The 25,565-nt window shown below is 46.5% G+C and overlaps 1 protein-coding gene across 1 annotated transcript in view; it reads right to left on the reverse strand.

The window, feature by feature from the left end:
* Window positions 1-25,565, reverse strand: part of LOC100681967 (heparan-alpha-glucosaminide N-acetyltransferase-like) — a 377,018-nt gene that overhangs the window by 15,550 nt on the left and 335,903 nt on the right.

Consider the following 25,565-nt stretch of genomic DNA (forward strand, 5'->3'; position numbering starts at 1 on the left):
GCTACAGAAGCAAAATTGGGTGCCAACTTTGATTGCAGAATGTGGTCTGAGCATGTCATCAGATGTATAGCTCTTACTTCCTTCAGAGGAGGGGAGGATGATAGAATCCTGAACTAAGGCACCTCGATATGAATAACAACAACAATAATGATGGCATTGGTTAAGCTCTTACTATGTGCCAAGCACTGCTCTAAGCATTGGGGTAGATACACGTCCGGCTTACAGCCTTCATCCCCATTTTACAGATGAGGTAACTGAGGGACCGAGAAGTTAAGTGACTTGCCCAAAGTCCCACAGCTAACAAGTGGCAGAGCAGGGATTGGAACCCACGACGTCTGATTCCCAACCCCGGGCTCTTTCCCTTAAGCCAGGCTGCTTCTCCCATCCCTCATCCAGCCCGACAGAACTTCTGTTCATGATCCACTGTAATTTTTTTAAATTTCTGTCTTCCTTTTTAGTCTCTTCCCCTTTGGTCTGTAAGAGCCTTATAAGTAGGGAGCTTGTGTGTATCTAGTCTTTTCTATTATATCCTCCCTGAGCTCTGCACACGATAAGCACCGGATAAATACTATTAATAGATGGATTGATCGATAGGGAGTTACCTGAAGAAGGGACAGTTGAGGCCGGTAAGCCATTGTTTTGATTCTTCCCTTTGACTCAGGTCACTGATCGTGAATTTATTTTTCTATTTCCTGACTCTGAAATCCAAAGTCTTATCCTGTCACTTTGGGGGGATGGGAAAACGGTTTGGGTGGGGTCTGACGCGACCTGAGCTGGCCCCAGAGATACAAAGTTCCTTGAGCCAAGAATCCTTAGGGAGCACATTTCAAGAGGGGCATGGCAGCAGGAACAGAGAGCGGCAACAGAATTGCACTGGAAACCTACTCGCTGTATGTCGATCTCGTCCGTCTTGCCACCGACCCCTCACCCACATCCTGCCTCTGGCCTGGAACTCCCTCTCCCTTCGTATCTGACAGACCAGTCTCCCCACCTTCGAAGCCCCTTATTAAAATGGCATCTCCTTCAAGGGGCCTTCTCCGACCAAACCCTCATTTCCTCATCTCCCACTCCCTTCTATGTGGCTCTTGCACTTGGATTTTCACCCTTTATCGACCCCTCCCTCCGCCCCACAGCCCTTACGTACATTTCCTTAACTTATTTATCAATTTTAATGTCTGTCTCCACTTCTAGATTGTAAAATCCTTGCGGGCAGGGCGTATGTCTACCAACTCTGTTGTATCCTACTCTCTCGAGTGCTCAGTATAGTGCTCTGCACACAGTAAATGCTCAGTAAGTTCAACTGGCTGATTGATTCGCTCAGCCACCTCTCTCCCATCCCCTGCTGCCCTGATGGTGCTGCTGCTGTCTCAGTCTCCATGGGTCTCTCAGCATGCCGTCCTAAAGACTAATAAGAATAATAATTGCGGTATTTGTTAAGCATTTACTCTGTGTCAAGCACTCTACTAAGCATGGGGATGGATACAAGCATATCATGTTGGACACAGTCCCTGTCCCACACGGGGCTCCCCGTCCTAATCCAGCATGTCTTAGTGGAAAGAGCACGGGCTTGGGAGTAAGAGGTCATGAGTTCAAATCCCGGCTCTGCCACTTGCCAGCTGTGTGACTGTGGGCAAGTCGCTTCACTTCTCTGTGCCTCAGTTACCTCATCTGTAAAATGGGGATGAAGACCGCGAGCCCCACGTGGGACAACCTGATTCCCCTGTGTCTGCCCCAGCGCTTAGAACAGTGCTCTGCACATAGTAAGCGCTTAACAAATACCATCAAGAAGGTCGTGGGTTCTAATTCCGACTCCGCCACCTGTCCGCTGTGTGGCCTTGGGCAAGTCACTTAACTTCTCTGGGCCTGAGTTACCTCATCTGTAAAAATGGGGATTAAAAAATGTGAGCCCCACGTGGGACAACCTGATTACCCTGCATCTACCCCAGCGCTCAGAACAGTGCCCCGCACATAGTAAGCGCTTAGCAAATACCATAATTATTATTAATCCCCATTTAAGGATGAGGTAACTGAGGCCCAGAGAAGTGAAGTGACTTGCCCAAGGTCACACAGCAGAAAGTGGCAGAACAGGGATTAGAACCCAGGTCCTTCTGACTGCCAGGCCAGTGCTCTAGCCCTTAGGCCACGCTGCTTCTCTAACGGGGACTCACTGATTCTTACTGGTTGTTTTCTAGGTGGAAGAACTAAGGCTTAACACTTGTGCCTGTACCACATACACCAGGATGTTGACACAATATGCTAGCCATGTGGGTACCGTTTAGTGCCCCTGAGTGATCTCAAAGTGGCCAGGCAGTACCCACAATGAGCATTTTACCACTTACGGCACTTGTTAAACGCTTACTATGTGGCAGGGAGTGCACTAAGCCTTGGGGAAGATTCAAGATAATCAGATTGGACACAGTCCCTGTCCCCTACAGGACTCACAGACTTAATCCCCATTTTACAGATGAGGTAATTGAGCCACAGAGAAGTTAAGCTCACATAGCAGAAAAGTGGCAGAGCGGGGATTAGAACTGAGGTCCTCTATCGCTCAGGCTTGTGCTCTTTCCACTAAGCCACACTGCTTCTGTTGCTTCCAGTCAGTGACCGATTCATTTTTACTGAAAACCCATTGACTGAGCACTATAGCAGATGCTGTAGGGAGTTGCAAAGGAAGAACAAGACAAAGTCCCTGGCCTCAAAGAACTTCCAGTCTAGAAAGGGTTTAAATCAGGAGGCTGAGACCTACTGGTTGGGAAAGCAACATGGCCTAGCGAAAAGAGCTGTGCCTGGAAGTCAAAAGGACCTGGGTTCTAATCCCTGCTCTGCCACTTTTCTGCCGTGTGAGCTTGGGCTAGTCACTTCACTTCTCTTTGCTTCAGTTCCCTCCCCTGTAAAATGGGGCTGACGACGATGAGCCCCATGTGAGACAGTGGCTGTGTCCAAACTGATTAGCTTGTATGTACCCCAGTGCTTCGAATAGTGTCTGGCACAGAGTAAATGCTTAACAAAAACTGTTAAAAAAAAAAATCTGGAGGCCACAGAAGTGAAACTTCCCTTGCCCCTTGCCCCCAGTATCTCTTTAGCCTGCAGAGATGACTCCTCTCCCTGAAGACACCTTTCCAGCTGATGGCCCACCGGCCCACAGAGACACCATCCTGCCTGCAGCTTAAGCAAATTTGACAGAGTAGAAGAAACAGAATCTCCCCGGTGTTCACCCCACAATATATCACTCGCTTTCCCGATTCTGGCATCCGAAGTCCACTTCCTGTCAACTGCTGCTGCCCCTGGATCCAGCAGGACAGGGATGCCGAAGCAGAAGAGGCAGCGGTCACTGAAAGGAAATTCGGACCAGCAGAGCTACCGAAAAGTACACTTTCACCATATCCTCCGGGAAGCCTTTCCTGACTAATCTCTCATCTCCACACCCCATTTTCTCTCCCTACTGCTTCGACGATGGAGTTGTTTGTACCCTTGAGTCTGCAGGTAACAACCCCACCTCCCCCTTACTCACGTACACATCTTTATACTACTTATAGTTTAATTTAAGGTCTGTCTCTTCTGTTATACTGTAAAGCCCTCGAGGCCGCACAGTATGTCTACTTTACTGTACTCTCCCGAGAGCTTAGTAGAGAGTAGAGAACACACAGTAACTGCTTAGTAACAACCAATGATTGATCGATTCTCAAAGTGAGGCATGAATTTCAATCACTGGTATATACCGGGCCTTACTGCGTTCAGAGCACTGTACTAAGTGCTTGGGAAAATACAAATAGAGTCGGTAGACAAGACTATTGCCCACAAGGAGCTTACGGTTTACGGTGGGAACGGGGAATGAAAATATTTTATAGAAAGGGGAAATAGTAGAGTAGGAGACTATGTATATAAATGCTGTGGGGCTGGCGGTGAGTATCCAAGTGCTTAAGGAGTAGAAACCAAGGTGGGGGGGGGTAGTAAATAGGGGGAATGAGAGCTTAATGAGGGAATCTTGGAGGAGATGTGATTTTAGGAGGGTTTTGAAAGTGGGGAGGTTGGTGGAACTGCCAGATATGAAGAGGGAGGGAGTTCCAGGTCTAAGGGAGGATGCGGGCAAGAGGTCCGAGGTGGGATAGACGAGATTGAGGTTCCCAGAGCAGGTTGGAATTAAGTGTGCAGCCTGGGTTGCAGTAGGAGATCAGCAGGAGGGAAAGAGCTGATTGAGTGCCTTAAAGCCGACGGTAAGGAGCTTCTGTTTGAGGCAGAGGTGGGTGGACAGCCATTGGAGGTGTTCGAGGAGTTGGGAGATATAGACTGAACTGTTTTTCTGAAAAATAAGCTGGGCAGCAGAATGAAGGAAGGACAGAATAGGGGAGAGGCAGAGACAGGCAGAGAGGTCAGCAAGGGGCCTGATGCAGCAGTCGAGACAGAAAATGATAATAATGTTTGTTAAGCGCTTACTGTGTGCAGAGTACTGTTCTAAGCACTGGGGTAGATACAGGGTAATCAGGTTGGCCCAGGCGAGGCTCACGGTCTTCCTCCCCATTTTGCAGATGAGGTAACTGTGGCCCAGAGAAGTGAAGTGACTTGCCCACAGTCACACAGCTGACAAGTGGCAGAGCCGGGATTCAAACCCATGACCTCTGACTCCCAAGCCTGTGCTCTTTCCACTGAGCCACACCGCTTCTCTACAGTTATCTACAGATATGGAGGAGTAAATGGGAGGACAGGGCTTAATAAATAATCCCGCAGATGAAATCACCTTATAAAAGTGTCAGCATGTGATAATTCCCAGCAGACTAGTGTGTGAGGAGCAATTTGGATATGCCTGAGTCAGCCCAGGAACCGAGAACGCTGGTTTCCATTGGGATTTGTCTTGCCTTATGCCGTCGAGTCGCTTCCGACCCGTAGCGACTCCATGGATACATCTCTCCCGGAACGTCCCACCTCCGTCTGCAATCATTCTGGTAGTGGATCCGTAGAGTTACTTGACTCATTCCAAGCGCTTAGTCCAGTACTCTGCACATAGTAAGCGCTCAATAAATACTACTGAATGAAAGGATGAGTTTTCTTGGTAAGAATCCAGAAGCGGTTTACCATTGCCTCCTTCCACACACTCAACTGGAGTCTCCGCCCTCGCCTGACTCCCATGCCGCCGCTGCCCAGTACGGTTGAGTTTTGACTTGTAGCAGATTGCCTCCCGCTCGCTAGAAATCGGCCAGGCTAGGAATGGAATGGGTATGACCCTGCTTGACTCTCCCTCCCGTAGCCGAGACTGGTAGAGTACTGGAGACCCGTCACGTGCGATCCTGGGAGCGGGGCTTAGGGGTTAGTCCAAGCTTTATGACAATGCCAAGGCATCACAACTCACTATTTCTACAGCAACTGATCACTCTTTGCTGACAAGCAAAAAGAAGCAGTGAGGCCTAGTGGAAAGAGCACGGGCCTGGGCGTCAGAGGACCTGGGTTCTCATCCCCACTCTATCAGCTGACTGCTGTGTGACCTTGGGCAGGTCACTTAACTTCTCTGTGCCTCAGTGACTTTATCTATTGCCCCTAGGGAAATCAGACTCATTTAAAAAAAACCCCAAAAGGAACATAGAACAGCAATGTCATTAGACAGAGAAGCAGCGTGGCTCAGTGGAAAGAGCCTGGGCTTGCGAGTCAGAGGTCACGGGTTCGAATCCCGGCTCGGCCACTCGTCAGCTGTGTGACTGTGGGCGAGTCACTTCACTTCTCTGTGCCTCAGTGGCCTCATCTGTAAAATGGGGATTAACTGTGAGCCTCACGTGGGACAACCTGATGACCCTGTATCTACCCCAGTGCTTAGAACAGTGCTCTGCACATAGTAAGCTCTTAACAAATACCAACACTATTAAGGTAGATGGTTATGCCATCACTTAATTTCTCTGGGCTTAACAGATATCATTAAAAAAAAAAATCTGCCATGGCCCCAGGTTTATGCTATGGAGTGAGGTTGAACCCCAGACAGAGGAGCTCTAAGAGGTAATGTCCATGGTTCCATGGTTTTTCAAACTCTTGGCCTAGAAGCAGCTTGGCCTAGTGGCTAGAGCATGTGTCTGGGAGGCAGCAGGACCTGGGTTGTAACCCCAGCTCTGCCACTTCTGGGGGGGGCGTAACCTTAGACAAATCACTTCACTTCTCTGTGCCTCCGTTACCTCATCTGTAAAATGGGAATTGACTGTGAGCCCCATATGGGACAGGGAGTGTATCCAATCTAATTTGGATGTATCCACCCCAGAACTTAACAGTACCTGGCATGTAGTAAGCACTTAAGGAACACCATTATCATTATCATTATTATTACTATGAAGCACACTCCCTTGAAAGTGAAACAGAAGAACATATAATGTTGACATTTGGTATTTGTTAAGCGCTTACTATGCGCAGAGCACTGTTCTAAGCGCTGGGGGAGATACAGGGTCATCAGGTTGTCCCACGTGAGGCTCAGAGTCTTCATCCCCATTTTGCAGATGAGGTAACTGAGGCACAGAGAAGTGAAGTGACTGGCCCACAGTCACACAGCTGTGGCAGAGCCGGCATTCGAACCCATGACCTCGGACTCATGCCATGATATGTACCTCCACTAGCCGTTTTGGGACTCACACATTCAGATCCACTTACAACTGAAAAACAGTCGAACCTTATGCTGAGGAAGGTGTGGTAGTGAACACAATCTCCGCACTGTCCAGATATTTGCCGAAACGATCTAGTGTTTGTGCGAACTGAAGTTGCGGACTGGAAAACCAGGATGACTCACAGCTGGAGCTTTAGCTGAGAATTAGCATTTGGGATAGGGGCTGATTTCTGATTCTACCCAGTGTGTGACACTGAATGATTACCTCCCTCCTTTAGTCCTCAATTTTCTTAGCTATAAGAAGGCCCGAACCATCTCTATCCCTTCCAGCTCTCCATCCGTTCCAAGCACGTCTTGGAGGGTTATTAATAATTTTAACATCGCTTGCTATTTTTCATCCTCTAGAAATGAGAGCGTCGTCAATAAGCCAGCGTTTACTTTGTTCTCCAGGCATCACATTTTAGATTCCACATCCAAGGAGAATGGAGAGGCTACAGTAGATCAAAAATAAGGCCGATCGCATTCTCCAAAGAAAGCCACTTAACTTCTTAACTTCACCCTTCACGTCTCTGTGCCTCAGTAAAAAGGGGATTAAGACATTAAGACTGTGAGCCCCAAGTGGAACGGGAACTTTGTCCAACTTGATTACCTCGTATCTACTCCAGTGCTTAGAACAGTGCCTGGTACTTAATAAGCACTTAACAAATTAGTATTATCAAGTGCCGGAGTCGTTTCCGATTCATAGCAACTCTGCGGATGGATTTTCTCCAGAGCTTCCTGTCTTCTGCTATAATCCTTAACCTTGCTGACGGTTCTTCCGTTCTCGTTGTTACGGTTACTTGACAAATACCAAAAAATAAAAGCCCTTAATACCATGTCACTACTTTGAAATTTCCCACAGTGCCTATTTAAAAAATGGTATTTGAGCACCTACTATGTGACAAGCCCTGTACTAAGAGCTGGGGTAGATACAAGATAGTCGGGTTGGACACGGTCCCTGCCCCACGTGGGGCTCACGGTCTTAATCTCCATTTAACAGATGTGGTAACTGAGGGTCAGGGAATTGGACTTGCTCAGTCACACAGTAGACAAATGGCCGCGTTGGAATTAGAACCCAAGTCCTTCGACACCCAAGTCCTTACTCTGACCACTGAGCACACCGCTTCTCAAGACCTTCGTTCCATCATCCCCCAAAGGATCTTGAGATTGCCCAGACGGTGCAGGCTCCAATTCTCCCCCAACGCCCGAGACCTCGAGGCTTCCTCTTCATTTCTCCTGCTTTTTCCTTCTTTCCTTCCGAGAACTCTAAATCTATAAGAGGATCTTTTCTAAATGCTGACCGACTAAAAGTGAATTTTCATCACCCATTCCTCATCGGGGCTGGCTCCACCGTAGCTGCTTTTGTATTCCTTTCCCAAACCCAAACCATTTACTGGATGTGGTTATTGCAACAGGCTTCCTAGCTTAATGCATGATGAAATCTGGAGCCTTCTCCACCCACCCCACTTTGCTTCTGCTGAATATTTTGTGCCAACAGCTATCCATCATGCTCCACTTCAAACAGTAGTTGCCTGGGGAAAGGAGGTGGGTCTTTAACAAGACATTTGCCTTCCATAGATGTTCTCTCTCTAAAAATCACAGCATGGCATCCGCACAGGCCAAGCACGATGAAGTGGTCAGTTCACACTCCCTGCACTAGGGAACATGGGGTTGCCTTCAAAAGTCACTATTTGATCTGCACCGACAGCTTGCAAATGTCTCCGGTCTGCATTTAAAACTGCTGACTCTGACTTGATGATCATGATAATAATGTTGGTATTTGTTAAGCGCTTACTACGTGCAGAGCACTGTTCTAAGCGCTGGGGTAGACACAGGGGAATGAGGTTGTCCCACGTGGGGCTCACAGTCTTCACCCCCATTTTGCAGATGAGGGAACTGAGGCACAGAGAAGTGAAGTGACTTGCCCACAGTTACCCAGCTGGCAAGTGGCAGAGCTGGGATTCGAACTCATGACCGCTGACTCCAAAGCCCGTGCTCATTCCACTGAGCCACGTCATGTTCTGGGGAAGGTTGTGAAAGTTTAAAGTTAAGTGTGGCCTGGCGGAAAGAGCACGGGCCTGGGCATCAGAGGAACCCAGGTGCTCTGATTCCTAATCCCGGCCCGGCCACTTGTCTGCTGTGTGACCTTGATCAATGACTTCACTTTTTTGTACCTCAGTTACCTCCTCTGTAAAATGGGGATAAAGACCGGGAGCTCTATGTGGCACAGGGACTGTGTCCAACCCAATTTGCTTGTATCCATCCTAGAGCTTAGTACAGTGTCTGGATCATCATCATCATAATAATAATGTTGGTATTTGTTAAGCGTTTACTATGTGCAGAACACTGTTCTCAGCGCTGGGGTAGATATAGGGTAATCAGGTTGTCCCACGTGAGGCTCACAGTCTTCATCCCCATTTTACAGATGAGGGAACTGAGGCACCGAGAAGTGAAGTGACTTGCCCACAGTCACACAGCTCAGTGGCAGAGCCTGCATTCGAACCCATGACCTCTGACTCCCAAGCCCGGGCTCTTTCCACCGAGCCACGCTGCTTCTCTAAGTAAGCATTTAACAAATGCCACTATCATTATTATTATCATTATTGTCTGCTGAGTGACCTAGGGCAAGTCACTTCACTTCTCTGGGCCTCGGGTACCTCATCTGTAAAATGGGGATTAAAACTGTGAGCCCTCTGTGGGACAGGGACTGTTTCCAACTTGATCATCGTGTATACAACCTAGAACTTAGTACAGTGCTTGGCACATACGCCTTAACAAATACCACTAAAAAAAAAAAATAAGCCTTAAAAAGAGGGGCTGGGGAAGAGAAGGCAGATGCGGGGTAATTACAGACTGGAACTGGAACTGTTTACCACTGGAGTTAACGTGATGCAAACGTGAAAGCAATATCAAAGGGAAATTTTGGAAAACCAGTTCCAGGATTTTTTAAAATCCACAGTGGGGAAAATCTGGAAAGGTTTCAGGAGTCTTATAATTCAGAACTGTGACATTATGGGTGCTAGCAGGGAATGTGTCTGTTTATTGTTATAGGGTACTCTCCCAAGCGCTTAGTACAGTGCTCTGCACACAGAAAGCACTCAATAAATACAACTGAATGAATGAATCATAATAATAATAATGATGCTATTTGGTAAGCGCTTACTATGTGCCAAGCACTGTTCTAAGCAGTGGGGTAGATACATCGTTATCAGGTTGTCCCACATGGGGCTCACAGTCTTAATCCCCATTTTACAGATGAGGTGACAGAGGTTCAGAGAAGTTAAGTGACTTGCCCAAAGTCACACAGCTGCCTAGTGGCAGAGCAGGGATTAGAACCCACGAACTCTGATTCCCAAGCCCATGCTCTTTCCACTAATCATATAGACAGTGTCTTTAAAATTCCCACAGACTGTAAGCTCCTTTTATATGGTATTTGTTAAGGGCTTACTATGCGCCAGGCTCTGTACTAAGCACTGGAGTAGACACAAGTGCCTCAGGTTGGACACAGGCCATGATCCACATGAGGCTCACAGCCTTAATCCCCATTTTACAGATCAGGCAAATGAGGCACAGAGAAGTGAAGAGACTTGCCCAAGATCACACGGCAGACGAGTGGCTGACCCGGGTTTAGAACCCAGGTCATTCTCACTTCCAGGCCCGTGTTCTTATCCAACAGGGCATGCTGCTGCTTGTTGGCAGGGATCACACTGACCAACTTCTATTGCAGTGTACAAGGGTTTAGGACAATGCTCCGCACTCGATATGATCTCAATAAATATCACCGATTGATTGATGGACCTCAGAGGAAAATCCCTCGTTTTCAATACTCTGAAGACTTGCTAATGTGTTCTCACATGGGATAGCGGTTCAGACAGAAAACTCACACATAATAAGAACAGGGTTAATATTTGTTGAGTCTAGTAAATAGGAATTTCTGCTAGTTTTGCATCGTCGCCACCCATGGCAATGACTTTCTCTCGTCGTTCTGACACTGAGTACGTGTTCCTGCCTTGAAGCAGTACTGTTGTTTCGTCCTGTCGCTGGGGCAGGTTTCTTTTTTGAATGGTACTGTAATAAGTGCCGGGGTAGGTACAAGCTAATCAGGTTGGACACAGTCCCTGTCCCACATGGGGCTCACGGTCTTAATCCCCATTTTACAGGAGGGGTAACGGAGGCACAGAGAAGCGAAGTGACTTGCCCAGGGTCACACAGCGGATGTGTGGCAGAGCCGGAATTAGAACTCAGGTACTTCTAACTCCCAGGCCTGCTGTCTCTGTCTTTGGACATGCTGGGCTTCAGGCTTACCCTCTTGGTAACGGTCTCTGTCGAGAATAAATTGTGGCTTTGGGCATTCAATCCAAAGAAACCATCCTCAGAGGGGAAAGGAGCCAGTGGACAGGTTTATTTATCTGAAGAGGAGGAAAGCAACCAGGCTTCAGACGAGTTCTGGATTTGGTGTCTTTCCTTCTTTCTTATCATTAGTGCTAATCTTCACTCCCCACTTACCTTCTGGGTGAACCTTGGGCTGGTTTTACTTCATTCCTTTGAGTCAAAGTTCCCTTATCTGTGTGGTAATGATGACCAGACCCTAATAATAATGATGATTTGAATGTGTACAACTTTTTACTCTCCATAGCTCATTCACATTATTTCTTCCATTTCTCTTCTCAGCGCAGATTTGAGGGATTGGGAGAGGTAGGTATTATAGTCTCCATGTTCTAGATGAGGAAACGGAGGATCAGAGAGGTTCAGTGACTTCCCTGAGGTGACACAGCAAGCTAACGGCAGAGGTGCAGCTGAATCCCAGGTCCTCTGATTCCCGGATCTGAGCTTTCCACTTTCTCTAAAAAAAGGGGCTTGAAGTTTCAGGACAGTTTTGGGTAATCATAATAATAATTGTGGTATTTTTTTAAGTGCTCACTATAAAAATTGTGATATTTGTTAAGCGCTTCCTAGGTGCAAAGCACTGTTCTAAGCGCTGGGGGAATACAAGGTGATCAGGTTGTTCCACGTGGGGCTCACAGTTTTAATCCCCATTTGACAGATGAGGTCACTGAGGCACAGAGAAGTTAAGTGACTTGCCCAAGGTCACACAGCTGACTAGCAGCAGAGCCGGCATTAGAACCCATGACCTCTGACTCCCAAGCCCGCGCTCTTTCCACTGAGCCACGCTGCTTCTGTATGCCAGGCACTGCACTAAGTGCAGGGGTGGATACAAGCAAATCGGGTTGAACACAGTCCCTGTCCCACATGGGACTCACAGTCTTAATCCCCATTTTACACGAGGTAACTGAGGCACAGAGAAGTGAAGTGACCTGCCCAAGGCCAACTAGCAGACAAGTGTCGGAGCTGGGATTAGAACCCATGACCTGATTTTCAGGCCCGTGCTCTATCCACTAGGCCATGCTGCTTCCCTAAGGTCCTGGTTCTGAGAGAGCTTATCGTTCAGATCCCATTTTTGGAGGAAGAATAAAACCTGTTCCAAAAGGCACAGGATTCAAGGCACAACCTGGCTGAAATCAAGGCCCTCAAATGGATTTTTCTTCACCTTCCATCAGATTTCCCTGCCCTCTATATAGCTCACTGATGGGCACCGGATTTGATCCTATCTAGTCGGGGGAAACACTTCCCCCAAAGCACAGCCTGGCCACGTTTATCTACTGACTTCTTATTTCACAAAATGTAACCTGATCCCCCGATTATTTGTGGTGGCCATGTGGGGCTATTACGAGGAATCAATTCAGCTTCCCCGATCCACCATTACCCTATAAAGACAGTGGGATCAGATTTGCAGTGGACATCACGGCTGCTGCTCGCAGAATAAAATTAGGTTTGATCATATGTCATGAACGTCACTGTTTCTGATGTTTTCTCAAGGAGAAGCCACCAGATGTGATGGTGACCACAGCACTGATGTAAATATCCTATTTAAATGTTAATATTCTACTCCCTCTAGCCCGATTTATTTTAATGTGTGTCTCCCCTGTAGACCCTCAGCTCTTTGTGGGGAGGGATCGAGCCTATCAACTCCGTTGTACTGTACTTTACCAAGCATTTAGTCCAGTGCTCTTCACAAAGCTCTTCTCAGAGAAGCAGCGTGGCTTAGTGGAAAGAGCCCGGGCTTGGGCGTCAGAGGCCGTGGGTTCTAATCCCGGCTCTGCCACTTAGCTGTGTGACTTTGGGCAAATCACTTACCTTCTCTGTGCCTCAGTGACCTCATCTGTAAAATAAGGATTAAGACTGTGAGCCCCACATGGGACAACCTGATTACCTTATATCTACCCCAGCGCTTAGAACAGTGCTTGGCACATAGTAAGCGCTTAACAAATCCCATCATCATCATCATTATTATTATTAATAAAGCTCTCAGTATATACCACTGATGGATGGATTTATTACCAGATCCTTTAGCCTTTCTGTTGGTAGATTGAGAACTTGCACTGTTCAGTACAAGATAAGACTCTTGTCCATCATTCAGTCAATCAGCGATTTTTTTTTTTTAAGCACTTATGTGCAGATCACTGCACTAAGCGTTTGGGAGAGTTCAGTGCAACCGAATTGACATCACTTATATGGATTCAGGGAGAAGCACTGGTTGGAAAGGGTCTTTGTAAAACAGGAAAATCTGAGAGCAAAACAGCAGTACCTCCATGAGGTGCTCAAAGAGGGCACTGCTTAAAAACCAAAAGGATTTGCTGTTTTTCAATTTTGGTAAATCCTTGCCCAGCGGGGTTGGGGCTGTATGTGCTTTATGTCAAGGCGAGTCAGCTTAGCCCCGTTCCAGGGACAATCCATCTCTGAATAAGAATGATAATAATAATGATGGTATTTGCTAAGCGCTGCTATGTGCCAAGCTCCGTTCTAAGCTCTGCGGTAGATACAAGGTAATCAGCTTGTCCCACACGGGGCTCACAGTCTCAATCCCCATTTTACAGATGAGGTAACCGAGGCACAGAGAGGTTAAGTTGAGAAGCAGCGTGGCTCAGCGGAAAGAGCACGGGCTCTGGAGTCGGAGGCCATGGGTTCGAATCCCTGCTCGGCCACTCGTCAGCTGTGTGACTTGGGGCAAGTCACTTAACTTCTCGGTGCCTCAGTTCCCTCATCTGTAAAATGGGGATAAAGACCGTGAGCCCCACGTGGGACAACCTGATTCCCCTGTGTCTACCCCAGCGCTTAGAACAGTGCTCGGCACGTAGTCGGCGCTTACCAAATACCGTCATTATCATTATTAAGTGACTTGCCCAAAGTCACGCAGCTGATAAGTGGCGGAGCCGGGATTAGAACCCATGACCTCTGACTCCATTCATTCACTCAATAGTATTTATTGAGCGCTTACTCTGTGCAGAGCACTGTACTAAGCGCTTGGAATGAACAAGTCGGCAACAGATAGAGACGGTCCCTGCCCTTTGACGGGCTTACGGTCTGATCGGGGGAGACGGACGGACGAGAACGATGGCGATAAATAGAGTCACTAAGCCACGCTGCTTCTCAAATCACGCTTAAACCAACCGGACTTGGACTTAGCATAGAGACGTCAGGGTGAACTAGTTGTGAAGGCCCAGCTGGGTGCAGGCATGAGAACAGCCTCCAGCTCCACACCCCCAAACACCCACAGAATCAGCTTCTCCTCCCAAACTAACCTTCTAATTGCACTTCGTTCTCCACTAGCCCACTTTCATGATAATAACAATGATGTTGGTATTCGTTAAGCGCTTACTATGTGCCGAGCACTGTTCTAAGCGCTGGGGTAGATACAGGGTGATCGGGTTGTCCCACGTGAGGCTCAAAGTTAACCCCCATTTTACAGATGAGGTAACTGAGGCACAGAGAATTTAAGTGACTTGCCCACAGTCACCCAGCTGACAAGTGGCAGAGGCGGGATTCGAACTCATGACCTCGGACTCCCAAGCCCGGGCTCTTTCCACTGAGCCACGCTGCTTCGTCCCTTTGTTCCTGCTGTACCCCCAACTTGGAATTTCCTCTTCAAATCGGACAGATCACAGCTGTTCCCGTATTCACAGTCCTTTCAGAATCCCACCTCTTCCAACAAGTCTGGGATGACTACTGCAGGGAGGTGTGTGGACTAGTGGATAGAGCACAGGCCTGGGAGTCAGAAGAATCTGGGTTCTAATCCCAGGTCTGCCATTAGCCTTTTTGTGTGACCTTGGGCAAGTCACTTCACTGTGCCTCAGTTACCTCATCTGGGTCCAACCTTTTTGGTTTATAGCTATCTCATTGCTTCGAACGGTGCCTGACACATAGTAAGCACTCAAGGAATACCATTAAAAAAAAATACCCACCCTCCCTCCTACTTAAATTGTGAGCCCCATGTGGGACCTGATGATCTTGTATCTACTCTAATGTTTAGTACAGGGCTTTGCACAGAGTAAGTGCTAAACAATCACCACAAGTATTATTATTACTATTCTTTGTGTCTCAGTTCCCTTATCTGCTAAACGGGGGATTCAATACTTGTTCTCCCTCCTACTTAAACTGGGAGCTCCATGTGGGACCTGATGATCTTACATCTACCCCAGCACTTAGTACAGTGCTTGGCATATCGTAAGTGTTTAACCAAAAAACACAATTTTGAAGGCTCCTTATCCAGAAGGGGATCGATTTGGAAATGATCGCTAAAGCCGACTGACACTACAAGGGTTCTTCCCTTCTGCTGTCTCCAGGTCAGGAAGAATTTATCCCCAAGTGATCCTGAACACCTAGGGCGAAAGACCAGGTGAAGCAATGCACGGGGTAAACGAGAATCAATCGAACTACCCAGTGACGTGTACTGAGCACCTACAGGATGCAGGGCACTGTACTATTTGGGAGAATAAACTGGAGGCACGCCATGCTTTCAAGACGCTAACAGCAGACTCAAAATTATTTTCTGTTAGGGAAGAGAATGGAGGTATGATATGAGTAACAAGTCCTTAATATGATAATAACAATAATAATAAAGATTGTGGTACTTATTAAGCACTTATGTGTCAAGCACTTTACTAGATGTTGGGGTAGATAAAAGATAATTAGGTTGGACAGAGTCCCTGCCCCACATGGGGCTCACAATTTAGTTGCAGGGAGCTCAAGTATCGAATCCTTCACCACTGGTCTGCTCTGTAACCTTGGGCAAGTCACTTAACTTTTCTGTGTCTCAATTATCTCCTCTGTAAAATGAAGATTAAGGCTGTGAGGTCTATGTAGGACATGGAGAATGTCCAACCTGATTAGTTTGAATCTACCCAGAGGTTAGTACAGTTCCTGACACATAGTAAGCACTGAACAAATACCATTAAAAAAGGGGCTACGGGGAGGATGTGAGCAAAGAATTGGTGGTGAGACAGTCTGGCACATAGTAAGTGATTAACAAATACCATCGTCATCATTACCAACTCCAGGTCCAGTGAGAAAGTCAATATAGTACAGACCAGAAGGGAGAGATTGTGTATTTGTGGTGGGCAGGAATGTGTCTGTTTGTTGTTATTTTGTACTCTCCCAAGTGCTTAGTACAGTGTTCTGCACACATTAAGCACTCAATAAATATGATTGAATGAATGAATTCTAGACAAAAATACCAGTGAAGAAAATAGATGCAGTAATCAACACAGGAGGCGATGGGAGCTTGAACCAGTTGAGTGGAAATGTAGTGGAAGATCCAAGAAAATGTAGGGAGATAAAACGGTTAGAATTTAGTGTCTGACTAACTGTGATGGTTATAAAAATGAAAGACAAAACCAAGGTTGTGACCTTCTGATAGAAGAAAGAAGGAAATGTTGTTGACTGACATGGGGAAGCTGTTTAGGAGGGAAGTTGAGAAATTCTACTGTAGACACATTCTGTTTAAAGTATAGGAAGGACATCCTTTTGGAAGTGTTATTACTGTACTCTCCCTAGGGTTTAGTTCAGTGCTCTGCACACAGTAAGGACTCAATAAATACCAGTGATTTTTACTATTATCATTATTATATTTGTAAGCACTTATTATGTAGCAAACACTGTTTCTAAGCCCTGGGTCAGAAACAATCAGGTCAAACATGTCCTGTCATACCTGAGGCCTACAGTCTAAGTAGGAAGGAGAACAGGTATTGAGTCCCCATTTTCAGATCACACAAGCCCACACAGCGGGCAAGTGGCAGATCGAGAAATAGAACCCAGGTCCTCTGACTCCCAGGCCTTGTGCTCTTTCCTCATGGCCATGCTGCTCTTCAGTTCTCAAGGCAAGAAATAATTCAAGATTATGCAGCCAGGAGAGAGGACAGCCAGAAAATCAGACTGAGAGGAAGCTGTCAGAGAGAACTTAGGGGAGTACCAACTCGGTGAGAGTATTTCCTCAGATTGAAAGGCCAAGAGGTCAAAGGTAACTGGGACAGTGGCCACTAGATTTGACTACAGGGAGGTTATTGGTAACCTTGGAGAGTGACGTCTAGGAGGAGGGAAGGGCCTAAAGGGGGTCAGAAAGAGACCTGGTGGAGCAGAAATGAAGCCAACTGGTGTAAACAGACCGTTCGACAGCCCTGATAGGAAAAGAAGCAGGGAGGAGGGATGACAGCTAGAGCGTGTGGTGGGATTCAGAGAAAGCTCTTTTAATATAGAGCTATAGGTGGGGAAGCAGCATGGCTCAGTGGGGGGAAGCAGCGTGGCTCAGTGGAAAGAGAGCCTGGGCTTCGGAGTCAGAGGTCATGGGTTTGACTCCCGGCTCTGCCACTTGTCTGCTGTGTGACTGTGGGCAAGTCGCTTAACTTCTCTGTGCCTCAGTTCCCTCACCTGTAAAATGGGGATTAACTGTGAGCCTCACGTGGGGCAACTTGATTACCCTGTATCTACCCCAGCGCTTAGAACAGTGCTCTGCACATAGTAAGCGCTTAACAAATACCAACATTATTCTAGGAAAGATTTCAGTAGGTTTGAAGGCAGAGAAAGACTTCAGCAGGTTCGAAGGCAGAAGAGACTGAGGATTGACCAGTGCGAGGTAGAAGATGATGGTGGTAATGGAGAAAAAATGCTGTAAAATACTCTACCTCCATCCCAGAATGTGAACCCTATTTGGGACAGGAATTGTGTTCATTCTGATTATCTTGTATCTTCCCCAGCATTTAGTACAGTGCCTGGCAAGGAGTAAGCACTTAATAAGTACCATAATCATTATTACTATTGTTGTTGTTATAATAATACTAATTGTGGTATTCGTTAAGTACTTACTATTTGTCAAGCACTACATTAAGTGCTGGGTTGATACAAGATAATCAGGTCCTACATGGGGCTCTCATTCTGAGTAGGAGGTTGAACAAGTATTGGATCCCCATTTTGCAGATGAGGGAACTGAGGCACAGAGAAGTTAAACGACTTGCCCAGGGTCACACAGCAGGCGGGTGGCGGAGTCAGAATTGGAACCCAGGGCCTCTGACTCCCAGGGCTGTGCTTTTTCCACTAGGCCACGCTGCCTAATTAATGGTAATCATGGCAGTATTACTAAAGAAGCACTTATCTCACGATTTCTGCCTGGGCCAACACTTTTCTGCCCCTCTCAGTGATCCTATGTGGTTCTCAGTGGGTATTCGCTGTGGTTCCCAGTGGGCATTTCCATTTGCTTCCCTTAGTGCTCTCCATTCCAGCAGATACTCACATAAAGATACGTTCATTCATTCAATCGAATATATTGAGCACTTACTGTTGTCCCGCATAAAAAGAGCCTTCTATCCTGTAAGAAATAACCTTTGAACTTCTGTACTGCTATTCTGATAAACTCTCAAGGGTGTGAGCTTTTCCTAGAAAATCAAAGTTGTGCATAAGTGCAACCACTTTAAGCCCTAAAAAGATGGCTGAACACAGATGTCCTAGCCCTTTAAATCTCAACTCCGGATTTCTCTGTGTCTCATCTATCCCTGTAATGCGTTGTCCTTTTGGTCCTCATGAAAAAATCATGCTAGGTTTTCCAAATCCCCCAGTCCCTGCCAATTTGATTTTTTTTTTTTTTATAGATCTGCAGCTTTCACTTCTCCTCGACAGACAGACCAATGGCTGCATATCAAATGCTCAACTTGATTAAGTTTATAAAGTGGAGTCCCTCATCTACTAATCAATACTTTTCGTGGCAGAGTCACGCTAGAAATTTACCGGTTAATTTGCTTGATTCTTTCTGCCTTTGGAATCACCGCAGGTCTTGAGAGAGAGAAGCCGGGGTCGGGAAGGAGAATGTTGCGGTTTGGAGTTTAACCATTTGCTGCCCCAAACCGAGTTTACGTGATCCTTGATAGTTCTCCAGGGTCCATATTATGACAGTAACTCCCTAGCATTGTCCATACCCAATCAGAAAAGGTCATGAAGATTGTGAGCCTCACGTGGGATAATAATAATAATAATAATAATAATAATGTTGGTATTTGTTAAGCGCTTACTATGCGCCGAGCACCGTTCTAAGCGCTGGGGTAGACAGAGGGGAATCAGGTTGTCCCACGTGGGGCTCAGAGTCTTCATCCCCATTTTACAGATGAGGTAACTGAGGCACCGAGAAGTTAAGTGACTTGCCCAAAGTCACACAGCTGACAAGTGGCCGAGCGGCATTCGAACCCATGACCTCTGACTCCAAAGCCCGTGCTCTTTCCACTGAACCATGCTGCTTCTGATAATAACCTGATTACCCTTTATCTACCCCAGAGCTTAGAATGATGCTTGGCACATAGTAAGCGCTTAAGAAATACCAACATTATTATTATTAAAAAATGCAGATAGCTTTACTTATGCCTCTGGTAGTCTCATTACATTAGGGCTAATGGGGGGGGGGGGCAGTAGCCCAAACACCCTCAGAAACTGTCTGACTTGAAGATTGGCAAAGGCAAACCACTCTAACTTGGATCTAATATCGTCATCCTGACATTTCCCTTCAGGCTGATCACATGGCCAGCAGAACGGCCAGGGCCCTATCATTATTATCATCATCATCATCATCATCATTTTATTTAAGCACCTTTATGTCTACCATTGTTCCAAGTGCTGGGGTAGATACAAGTTCATCAGTTCAGACACAGGCCCTGTCCCACATGGGCTCGCAGTCTTTGTAGGAGGGAGAACAGGTAGCCTGCATTTGACAGATGAGGAAAGTGAGACACAGAAAAATGAAATGACTTGCCCAAGGTCACCCAGCAAGCAAATGGCAGATCCAGGATTAGAACTCAGATCCTCTGGCTTCCAAGCCTATACTCTTTCCCCCAGTCCATGCTTCCCAGACTTTCAAATACCCACTTCCAAAGAGAACTTCCCTCTGCTCTCTTACAATGACCTGTTCGAGAAGGGGGTAAGCGCCACCATTTTGGGGATGCTCAGCTCCCTGAAACCCAGCCATGCATGTGCTCTCTGGGCAAATGGATGGGATGGTGCTATTGGAAGGCTTAAAGGTGACAGTGTGCTCCACTTGTGGACTGGGCCCGTGTGTGAGGGCCCAGCCTGCTAAGGGAGGCGAGGGCTGCCTCGAAGTGACACCACAGGATGAGCCATGGCAGCTAACCTGGCTCCAAATCTCTTCTGCTGGAACAAACCCCAGTTTCCAGACTCCCCTAAAACTCGATGGTTTCCCCACACCTCTCCACACCCAACACATCTGGAAATAGAGCAGAGCCGGTCTCCTGGGGACATCTCCTCGCAACCCATCAGTTATGGAAATGAAGCTCTTCAGACAAGCCTTCCTCCCCGGGATCCCGGCTCTAAGCGATTGGAAAACATCCAACTCCCAATTACAGAGACCCAGAAACCTAGGAGCGAAGACGGACCGTTTACCATTTCGAGAATGAGACTCGGTCGGATACACCTGTTATATTCTCCTTGGATGGTCTCCGCTCAACCTTCCAGCAGGCGGGAACCCAAAATACCAGTCTCCAACTTTATTTACTGGGGAGGCAATTCCATTTAAGCCTCACACTATTCACTGCAGTCGTGGTGTACGGGTCCCACCACTGTTAAAAACAAATTAATTGTTAAAGGGGAAGTCAGAAAGTATATTGGAGAAAATCTTGGTGCTTTTATAACTAGATATGTATGCACACATATATAAATAATATTTGAAATGAAATTCTGAGGCAAGGGGCAATCTTTACGTGCACATCATGTGGACGGGTTTATCTGTGCCACATTGGTCTTGGCAGCCACCCCTGCATACACCAATTAAAAAAAATCTTATTTTTCACTGTGTCATCTTTGAACCCAATGGACAATGGTGGGGCTACATATTCCCTGTGGGCGGGAACGGGCCTGTCGTATTGTACTCTATCAAGCGCTTAGCCCAGTGCTCCACACACAGGAAGCGCTTATTAAATACCACTGTGCTCAATAAATACCATTGGTGCATTGATTTAGCGAGTCCACACTTGCTCCTTCATAACACACTCCATCGCTAGCCCGTGGTCAGAAGTAGTTGTCTTTATTAAGCACTGTACTACGTGCTGAGAGCAGCAAGGGATCGTTTTAGAAGGTGATATTGTGTGTCTGTGTTTGTATCTGTGTTTGTGAAAGTGTGTGTGCATGCTTGTGAATAACTCTCCTTGGCAAAATCAATGGGAGCTTGATAATTCTAACCTCATGGGGTATCAAGATTACCCCTTACAGGATTGTTGCTTTTGCTACGCTGAATGCCTGGCGGTGTTTTCGTTTCTCCTTCTTGGTGTCACAGTCTTCACAGACCCTTTGTTCCAAGTCAGACGCTTCATTTCCGCTGATTGTAAGCCAGGCTCTCTCTCTCTTTTTTTTATGGTATTTTCTGAGTGCTTACTATGTGCCAGGCACTGTATTAAGAGATGGGGTAGATACAAGCTAATTAGGTTGGGTACAGTCCTTGTCCCACCTGGGGCTCACAATCTTAATCCCCATTTTCCAGATGAGGTAACTGAGGCCGTGAGAAGTAAAGTGACTTAACCAAGGTCACACAGCAGACAAGTGGCAGAGCCAGGATTAGAACCCGGTTCCTTCTGACCCCCAGGACTATGAGCTATCCACTAGGCCATGCTACTTCTCTCTTCTGCTGCTGCCTCTCCAACTATTTGTTCTCCCCCACATGGTTGTGGATTTTGCTTCATTACTTCCTTTAAGCATTTCATCCACCCTGTTTTTGGTTACCCCATTTCAGTTCCCCAGGAAGCAGCTGGTGGGGTTTCATCTTCTCATTCATTTTCCCCACATGTTCCTTTCAGCCAAGGTGCTCTATTCATTCATTCAGTCAATCGTATTTATTACCGTTGGCATTTGTCGGTATTTGTTAAGCGCTTATTATGTGCAGAGCACTGTTCTAAGCGCTGGGGTAGATACAGGGTCATCTGGTTGTCCCCCGTGGGGCTCCCGGTTAATCCCCATTTTACAGATGAGGGAACTGAGGCGCCGAGAAGTTAAGCGACTTGCCCACAGTCACACAGATGACAAGTGGCAGGGCCGGCATTCGAACCCATGACCATCTATTGAGCACTTACAGTGCGCAGAGCACTGTACTAAGCATTTGGAAAGTACATTTTGGCAACCGATAGAGACAATCCCTACTCCAACAACAGGTTCTCTAAATGACATGGCCTACTAGAGAGAGCATGGCCTGGGAGTCAGAAGGTCGTGGATTTTAATCCCTCCTCCCCCAGTTGTCTGCTGTGTCACTTCTCTGTGCCTCAGTTGCCTCATCTGTAAAGTGGGGATTGAGATGGTGAGCCCCACGTGGGACAGGGACTGTGGCCAATCCTATTTGCTCGTATCCGCCCCAGCTCTTAGTACAGTGCCTGGCACATAGTAAGTGCTTAACAAATATCATAATTATTATTATTACCGGACGGGTGCTATTATAAGGCAGGGGAATCGTAGGAGTGTCCAACCTTCTTTATGTCTGGGAGGGGAAGCAGCGTGGCTCAGTGGAAAGAGCCCGGGCTTCGGAGTCAGATGTCATGGGTTCGACTCCCCGCTCTGCCCCTTGTCAGCTGTGTGATCGTGGGCAAGTCACTTCCCTTCTCGGGGCCTCAGTTTCCTCATCTGTAAAATGGGGATTAACTGTGAGCCTCACGTGGGACGACCTGATTCCCCTGTATCTACCCCAGCGCTTTGAACAGTGCTCTGCACATAGTAAGCGCTTAACAAATACAAATACCAACATTATTATTAGTCTGAAGAAGGGCGGGTTTACATACCAGCCTGCACCTAACAACCTACTGAACTGAAAAGAACGTCCCAGGTGATCAGAATCGTATTTGGGCACCAGCTTCCAGATTCTTTGTTGTGCCCTCCAAGTATGGCTTCCAAGAAGTGATCTAACAGTGCTTCTCACGGTACAGCCCTGCTTTATCTCACTGGTGATAGGGGGCAGATATGACAAAGCTCCCTCTACCTCTGAGGCAGCCAGCTCTAGCATCGTGCACTGATCTGAGGATCTCGATGAAACCTTTTAGGGCAACCAGATCTTTTTACTAGTTGCCATAGCACAGGTCTACTGATGGTATTGGGTATATTTGTAACGTTGAAAAACAACTTGCTGCTGCTGTTTCGTGCATTTCTCTCCTATTTGATAACCAGAAAAGACTATCTCAGCAGCATGGCCTAGTGGAAAGAGCACCGGGCTGGGAATCAGAAGGACCTGGGTTCTAATCCCAGTTCTGCCACATTACTTCTGTGTGGCCATAGACAAGTCACTTCACTGCGCTGTGCCTTTTGCCTCTTCTGTAAAATGGGGATTGATTCCTAGTCCTTCCTAGTTAGACTGTGAGCCCCGTGGAGGATAGAGATTGTGTCCAACCTGACTGCCTTGTTTCTATCCCAGCACTTAGTATTTTTCTTCTGCTCCTCCTCCCCTCCCCATTTCTCCGACTCGCTCCCTCCGTTCTCATGGCTCAGTGGAAAGAGCACGGGCTTTGGAGTCAGAGGTCATGGGTTCGAATCCCAGCTCCGCCACTTGTCAGCTGTGTGACTGTGGGCAAGTCACTTAACTTCTCTGTGCCTCAGTGACCTCATCTGTAAAATGGAGATGAAGACTGTGAGCCCCACGTGGGACAACCTGATTCCCCTGTGTCTACCCCAGCGCTTAGAACGGTGCTCTGCACATAGTAAGCGCTTAACAAATACCAACATTATTATTATTATTACCCCCTCCCTCCCCCACAGCACTTGTGTATATATGTACGTATTTTTATTCTATTTATTTTATTAATGTGTATATCTCTATAATTCTATTTATGTATATTGATGCTGTTGATGCCTGTTTACTTATTTTGAGGTCTGTCTCCCCACTTTTAGACTGTGAGCCCGCTGTTGGGTAGGGATTGTCTCTATTTGTTGCTGAATTGTATTCTCCAAGCGCTTAGTACTCTGCACATAGTAAGCGCTAGATAAAGACGATTGAATGAATGAATGAATGCATGAGTACAGCGCTTGGCACATAGTAAGCGCTTAGCAAGTACCGTGGTCATTATTATCCAGGATGTTCTTAAGCAGTGTTCCAGGAAAACTTTGGCTAGGGACTCGCTTACGTGGGTAAGGAGCGAGACAGACGGTGTAGATCATAAATGCAAAAGCTTGTTGTGGGCAGGGAATGTGACTACCAACTCTGTTATATTGTACTCTCCCAAGCGTTTAGTACAGTGCTCTGCACACAGTAAGCGCTCAGTCAAGACAATTGATTAATCATGTCGATGTTGGATTCTGCCATCGAATGAGCAAATAACTGGCTCTTATTCTTGTGCTTATAGTAGACTGGGAGCCTGCTCAAACAAACCAAACTGTGAACAGATTACAGTAAAAAAGAGCTGTGTGGCTCTAATCCCATGTTCTCAACCACCAGTCTGATCAGTCATAGTTGGCGTTTGGATTTATTAAACACTCTGTGATAAGCAGCGGGCAAAACATTGCAGTAGATCATCAGATCAGACACATTCTCTGTCTCTCATAGGCGCTCATATGCCAACTATTAGGAAAAGCAGGTATTTGATCCCCATTCGGATGAAAAAGAACCTAAGAGACTTTTCTTAAAAAAAAAATCAGCCTCTAGTGAGTGCTTAATATAATGTTCGTCATACGTAAGATTCTCCTTAAATACTTTGATACCGCAGCCCCACAGCATTTAGTTAAATGTTTTTATTCTCTGCCATTTCCCCTAGCCATATCTCTTTTAATGTCTGTCTCACCTTGTTGACTGTAAGCTCCTTCTGGTCTGGGATTGCATCTACCAATTTATTGTATCAATTTATGTCTTACTGTGTCGATGTCTGTCTTCCCGTCTAGACTGTAAGCTCTTTGCAGGCGGGAAACATGTCTGCTAACTCTACTGTACTGTACTCTCCCAAGTTTTTAGTTCAGTCTCTTCACAGAGTAAGTTCTGAATAAATACCATGGATTGACTGTCTGATTTGTACTGTATTTTTCCAAGCGCTTAGTACAGTACACACAGTAAGCGCTCAATAAATACTACCGATTGATTGATCGATCATGGCCTTTCCAAATGTACAGAAGCCTGGCTGCCTGAGGAGGAGACACTACCACGCTTAGGCTCTTTGGAAAACTGGTAAACACAGGAAAGTCTGCATGGTTTCGAAACAAAATTTAGAATCCGCCTGGGCTCCTGATAAAAGCTGAGCTCAGCTGTCTTCTTTACTCAATACTTCATTTTCATAATGGAATATTGAACATTAAGATTAATTCACACCAAAGCAATTATTTTTTTCTTAGACAAAAAGCCTTATTGGTTTTAACATTTGAAATTCCCATAATTCAAATGGGGAGAGGCATTAGGGGAAAATATTCTTTATCACATAAAAATGGTCTTAAACTAAACTTTTCTATTTTGAAGGTGCCTTTTGGAAACAGAGAAGATTTTATTCAGACATCTTTCAAGCTCAAGCATTTTGAAAGTCAATGGCTTAAAGCGACCCTCAGTTTTGAAATAATAATGATAATAATGTTGGTATTTGTTAAGCGCTTACTATGTGCAGAGCACTGTTCTAAGCGCTGGGGA

This window comes from Ornithorhynchus anatinus, chromosome 3, assembly GCF_004115215.2.
Source record: "Ornithorhynchus anatinus isolate Pmale09 chromosome 3, mOrnAna1.pri.v4, whole genome shotgun sequence".
In the NCBI taxonomy this organism is placed as follows: domain Eukaryota; kingdom Metazoa; phylum Chordata; class Mammalia; order Monotremata; family Ornithorhynchidae; genus Ornithorhynchus; species Ornithorhynchus anatinus.